A 6,916-nucleotide genomic window follows, 5' to 3' on the forward strand; every position below is an offset into this window, starting at 1 on the left:
GAGATAAGCTCTGTTTGTCAACCTGCATCCACTAGAACAAATTCGGGCTTTAATGTCGGTTGCAACTAACATTGAAGGTCTTTAGTGATTAAAGCCTGTTAGTTTCAACCGACATTAAAGCCTTTTTTTTTTTAATTCTTAACCGATATTGAAGTCCGAATCTATCCGTTTTATCAATTAGTCCATTTTTAAAGTTCCCTTGCCAAATCTATTTTTTGGGTAAAAAAGTACAACATGACACATCATCATCGAACGCTATGGCTATGACATATTATTCATGTATGGATTGTAAATCTATTATATTTAATCCGCAAATTTTGCTATAGAATTATAATTTAAAAGGCGTACAATAATTCAGGCCTTGAAAACACAAATTACAAGTAATACAAAGATTATGATTTTACAAACATTATCAGTTTACTATCCCTCTCCACTTGGTAAGTATGGATCCCTTCATAATTCTTCTTGAACAGACCCCCCAACTTCAACAGTGTCTGGTTATAGGCATCTTTATCTGACCACTGTTGTTCAAAGGATCACAAACAATAAAGGTTTGGGCGTAAGCATAACACATGCAATGGAAGATTGTATCCATTCAAATATATATATAGATAGATAGATAGATAGATAGATAGATATAAATGGATAAAATGTTTGAGACCTTACCCTTAGAAACTCTGCAACTTTTGTCAGCAAACTGTTGCTGCTCGAATGTACTTTGGTTTCCATGGCAAGAGAAAACAGAAGAGCCGGATTGCAGGACAAAACAATCAGTAGAGTTCAATGAGGTTGCAATCTAGATAATCATAAGTTGAGACGTTACCATAAGACTTGCAATGGCTGAAATTAGTATAGGCTTTCAATGGGAACCAAAGAATTTTTTTAAAAAAGAAAAAATAAAATAAAGCAAGTAGTTCATGAATGATGAAACCACTTATACTGAAATTCCAATGTTGAGAACCAAAATCAGTTCCAAGAATTGCAGTTAAATATTACACATACTGATTAGTACAAATCAAACAAAATAATATGCACTCGTGTCCATGCTCGATAAATTCAAACTTGATGGTCATTATTTCTATTGGTGTGATGTGATAAGACATTATTTTTTTGAGGAAATAGTAACCATTCATTGATATGATAAAATGGGATACAAAAGGTCCTATAAATGAAATAACTACAAAAAAAGCACCTTCAAAGTTTGTATCCTATAAATGGGATACAAACTTAAATAGTACAAAAACATGTCATCAGATGCATTAGCTTAAATAGATCTTTATGATAGAAATCATAAATATTCTGCATCAATATGTCAAAGCATACAATATATATACTGTCTCTTATACACATCTAGATGTGTATAAGAGACAGAATATATATATAATATACCGTCTCCTTCTAATCACATAGTTCAAACATAATGTAAAAACAGGGGAAAAAAATAATATTGCAAGCAACCAAATTTATCATGGACAATTTATTCATACAAAACAAAACTTTTAATTAAAAACAATGCTGGCTAGATGAGAAAGTGAACTTCCAACTCATCAACACATGCAAGCAACCAAATGTATGAGCATACTGAGAAAACTGGAACTCAAAGGAAGACCACCTTCGACTTATTATGAGAGAGGTTTCCTAAAAAGTAAAATCTTTCATCAAAACTCCTATAAAGAAACATTACAACGAGCTTCAACCAATCATCAACAGTTACGTTATTTGTATGTTAGTACCTATAATCCTATATAAGTATACCTTCAAAAGGAAAACCAAAACAGGGTTCCAATAATCCATAAAGTACATTCATTGCTTTAAAAAGCGGTATATGTTAGAAGAGTAGCCTGTTCAAGAATAATAAATTTAATTTAAGAACAAGTAAAATTCATTTGCAACTTCTAAAATAAGATCATAAAGAAAAGTTGAATAGCCCAAACAATTATCACATGCTCATCATTATCAAGAATGTCAGGTGTCTAAAGAAATTGTTTTGCATTGAAGAATAAAATAAAATAAATGATATACGAAACCAAAGAAGGCATTACACTCCTACTATAGCCAAACTCCAAACATATACATTTCAATATCATTTGGATGGAGATATTTCCATTAATAGTCCATATTGAAGAGAATCAAAAGCATTTGTATAACAAAGTACCTTTTCCCCAACATCCTTAAATCGTTTATCCTTCTGTACATTGTTGGGTTTACTTCAAGTCCAAATGGAAAAATCTCCAAATAAAGCAAAATAAAAAAGAGAAGTGAGAACAACAGGGAAAAAATAAGACACAAACACACACACACACAAACATACCAAATTCAAGGGAGTTAATTCCTTCTCTAGATTAAAAATTTTTATCTTAAAAAACAATAGGTTTGGGTTCTTTCAAGTTCTCACCCGCTTCCTTCATGAAAATGCCAGTAAAGATCAAATTCACTAACCATAAAGTCAAGAACATATGAGAGATACCAAGGGAGCAGATGATTTAACTGATATATAAGAGTACCTGTTCAATTGAGTTAAGTGCTTCAACATCTCTCCGCTTCTGCAAAGAACAACATTACGAGAGGGAAAACAAAAAGAACTGCCTTGAATCTTTTTAAAACATTCATATTAATCAAATTCATTTCAGTCACTAATAAACATCACATACGATTGAGAACATCTCACAATAACAACTAAGCCTACGCCAAAGCAAAAAATCACTCACCTCACAAACTAAAAAAAAAAATCTAAATAAACAGCCATAACCTGCTGGATAAATCATCTATGAACTCTCCCCCCTAAATCAAAAGAACGAACCAAATCAATCAAACACAAGAAAAGAATACATTAACTCCAAAACCAAAAGAAACCCTCGTCCTCTTACATTCAGTAGTAAACAAAAGAAAAATGAAAAAAAATGAACCAATAGAAGACAATGATCTCAGACATCATTAATTAACTCCCAAGCCCCAACAAACACAAATCTTGAAAAACAAATGACAACAAGACTAAATCGGATGAACATAAACAATAGTTTTTTATAGAGGATTAGTTTGAATGTGAAATAGTTCTCTAAAAATGCCTACAGAGGATAATCCCTGACAAACAGAATAGTTATAAAAAATGACTTGCAAGTGAAATCACAAAGCAAAAAAGATAGTACATTTATACCTTCCCCGTCAAAGTGATCTCCCTAATCAACACATATGCATTTCTATCCAGAACAAGAACAAGTAAGAATAATTTGGTTTCTATCCAGATGTATTAGAGATCTTAGGTGCAACAAAAAGTTGATTCCTTAATTGGTTTCTATCCAGAACAAGACCAAGTAAGAATAATTTGGAGGGAAAAAAGGCAACAATTTATCATATAAAAAATGAGACTCTTTCAAATTTCATTAGCCAAAAGTGAAAAAAAAAATTAATCAAGTATATCTACCTTAACAAAATGGGAAGGGTTTGGAAGTTCATGTATTATTGGAAAGCACAATCACTAATCACTATATACCCAGATGGCTAAAACTTTGGCATTTCCATGCATGGGTGTAGAAATCTCATCATCTTTTCCATCATAAACTAAAGGTCTATTCAAGGTCTTTTTCTACAAACATCTGCGTACGTCTATGCAGACTTGAGAAGTCACAGGCAAACCAAATAGATTATAGGAGCTTAGAGATAGTTTGAAGAAAGAAGTTGGCTATCGTGTTCATTACCTTCTTTAAAAAAGTTGAATACGTATTGTCCCAAATTAACTTGTAGTCCCCAACAATGCAAGGGCATAATTTCAACACTAAATAAAAGCAAGATGTTACCATTAACTCACTTGGTCAGACTCATAACGTTTATGAGGCAATCAACTGCAAGAAAACAGTTCAAATCCATCATATAATTTGAAGTAAAAGAGTATGAATGGAAAAGACTCCAACAGGAATTTGAGGACCAAATTAAAGGATCGAAAACAATTAAACACAAGGAAATTACTAGTACACTTGGAACTTACAGGGTCACTAATCAATTTACCGTTTTTACCCCTCCAGGACTTTCACACTCCACACAGAATCCAATATCCTGAGCAAGCATAAAATGCAACTCCATTTTAATAAGAACATACGAAATTCAACCAAAATGACTATGATGGAGACAAACGACCATAAAAAAAGAACACGAATTTGGTGGATCTGAAAAATGATAAAGAAAATGGCATCTTTTAGATTTGATCGACGAGCGACGACACAGAGGTCGGATCGACAACCAACGAAGATCAGATCAACGAACGGAGGTTGGAACCACAACAAACCTGAACGATCACGAAAAATAGAGGAAAATCAATGAACGGAGGCCAGATCTGCACACGAAGGCCATATTTTAGAAAAAATAAGCTAGCATTTAGTAGGAATTCTCATTGTGAATTAGCATTTTCTTTGGTCCCAATTTCTAAGCTTTTCTACATTGACTTCAATAATTATTCATGAATATTTTGGTATAACTAAGCAGAATAGTTTTTAAGAGTATCTTTGCATCTCATTTGGAAAAAAATCTCATTAGTGAATCGAGAACAAAACACCTGCAATGTAACTTTAAAACATCAATTGATTGCTATAAAATGTGTACAATATTATCATATAATTAATAGTAACCTATGAGTTCATAAAATACATATATCTCAAATAGTACTATTAGAATTGGTCTTAAAGAGTTCATCAGAGATAATATAATAAAATGGATAGGAAGCATACACTTATAGCTAAAGGTAGGTACTTGGTTAAACACATGACTCATGCATAAAAATCAATGTTGTTTTGTGGTGTGAACAAACCTAGTTGAAAGAATCCATCAAAATTGAGTTGATTACTTCAAGTATTGTAAAGAAAACCAAATGCTGACTGCAAAAGATCTAAGCACTCAAGTTTGTAGCCATAATGAATTTACATAATACAACTATTTGGAGGAAATTCATGATAGAAGACTTAAAGAGAATGAATTGCAGAAGACTTAAGAGAATTGTTGCTAAAAGAAGAAACAGAGAAGCTTTAAACATGTTTCCTTAGCAATGCTCATCCAAAAGTTTAAAAAAAATGACTTCTTAACTTTTAGGAGCTTAGATTTTCAATTATCTCCAATTAAACTACTACTAGCAATAGCCAAGCTAATCCAAGTCTAGGTAAAACTTCAACGAAACAATATCCAAAGGGTTAAAGCCAATTGATAAGAATAAATTCAGACAACAAATAAGATTACTTCTCAATTTTAGCCTATCAGCTTACGAACTAATCACTAATCAGAATGGTGAAAGAAACAAGATCCTGATGAAAAAAAAAAAAAAAGAGAATACAATAACCCCAACAAAGTAGATAAAGAAGATGAAGAAAATTCAACTGTACAAACAAACAATTCCAAGAATTAGAAACAAACCAACCTTAAACAGGACTCTCTCACAAAACACTTGAAACCACACAAAATCGACCTAATCTTTACCAGTTTCTTTGGTCAATAGTTGTTTATTCCAATTGCTAGAACCAAGCCCTATGAATCAATTAACTTTATGAGTATAACATCTTTCTTAAACAAAACAAATTTAAAATGGTAAAGAGATATACCTAGTATAGATGAGAATGCTTTGATTCGACATTACATGATGGAAGACTATCTAGTATGTATAAGTACAATCAGGAAACATACAAATGTAGAAACGTTTCAAAGTTTAGAAATACAAGTAGCCAAAAGAAAATATGACCAAATGATCTAAATTTAATTGATTTAACATATAAGGGTAAGAATATTCTTAATGAATTTTTCCCCACCCGACTCTTTTACATGGAGAAGTATACTCACCCTCTTTCAAGATTCAAATCCAATTGTTGTCCAGCTGTGACTCTGTCAATTTCATACCTGCATTATAGTTAATAAGATTAATTTAGGAGAGTACAAGATAATGTCTAGATTCAAAGCTAGTATACATTTGATACAAACCGAGGTACAGTAAGACAGATCTCAACTCACTACACATCTTCTCAGTATTTATTTTTTCAGACCTTAACTCACTGCACATCTTCTCAAATGTAACTAAATATAACAAACAACTAGCATTTTAGAGTCAATCTTGCATTTAATGAATCAAAATTATAAATGCACTTTACCAATAAAATATATGGAATATGATCAAGTTTTTTACTCAAATTGATTTTGAGTATATAGTTCAATAAAAACGAGTTTTAATATTAAGATGAGTACTTGCACTTATTGAGGAACCATATTCTAATGCAAAGATTTTTTTGCTTCTTTACTTTAAACTAAAACTAAACATCTCAGTTTTTATGGAATAACCCACCTACAAAGATCTATAGAGTAAAAACACATTCATAGGATTAAAAATAGCAAAGTTGAAGCTGAAGAAGAAGAGGAAAACCCAAACTCATGGAAGAAGCTGAAGTGAAGATAAGAGAAGAAAAGGAAAGAAAAGAGAGATCTTGAAACAAATCTGATGGAAAGAAAAGAGAGACATAAATCACCCTTTATGTAAAAAAATCATGCTTTCATCACTAGTACAAAACTTAAACAAATTGGGCCTTGAAGATCTTGAACAAATCGGGGCTTGAACAGATCTGAGCGGAGCTCGATCATAGGAATATATCTAAGCTGAGATTGGGTAGAACGACAGGTTGGCGAATCTAATGAATGAATCGACGATTTGACGAAGGAATCAATGACTTGACATACGACTCATGGCGGTGGATGAATCGGTGCAGACCTAACGGACGAATAGATGGTAGACCTGGTGAAGCACCAATGCGACGGACGAAGTTGGAACGCACAGATGGTGGGTTAGATCTGATGAATGATGTCGACGGACTGATGGAGATGGTGGCGAGAGGGTTCTAAGGGAGAGGAAATTTGTGAGAAAAGGAGAGAAAATAGAGTTTGAGTCGGTGTTGAA

The 6,916-nt window shown here is 32.5% G+C and overlaps 1 long non-coding RNA gene across 1 annotated transcript; it reads right to left on the reverse strand.

The window, feature by feature from the left end:
• Window positions 1-475: 475 nt before the first annotated feature.
• Window positions 476-2,493, reverse strand: LOC120089392. The gene is made up of 3 exons (XR_005485163.1): window positions 2,156-2,493; window positions 667-796; window positions 476-521 (listed from the first exon to the last, which is right to left on the reverse strand). It is a non-coding gene; the product is annotated as an uncharacterized LOC120089392 (long non-coding RNA).
• Between the last annotated feature and the right edge of the window lie 4,423 nt (window positions 2,494-6,916).

Source organism: Benincasa hispida, chromosome 10 (genome assembly GCF_009727055.1).
Source record: "Benincasa hispida cultivar B227 chromosome 10, ASM972705v1, whole genome shotgun sequence".
In the NCBI taxonomy this organism is placed as follows: Eukaryota; Viridiplantae; Streptophyta; class Magnoliopsida; order Cucurbitales; family Cucurbitaceae; genus Benincasa; species Benincasa hispida.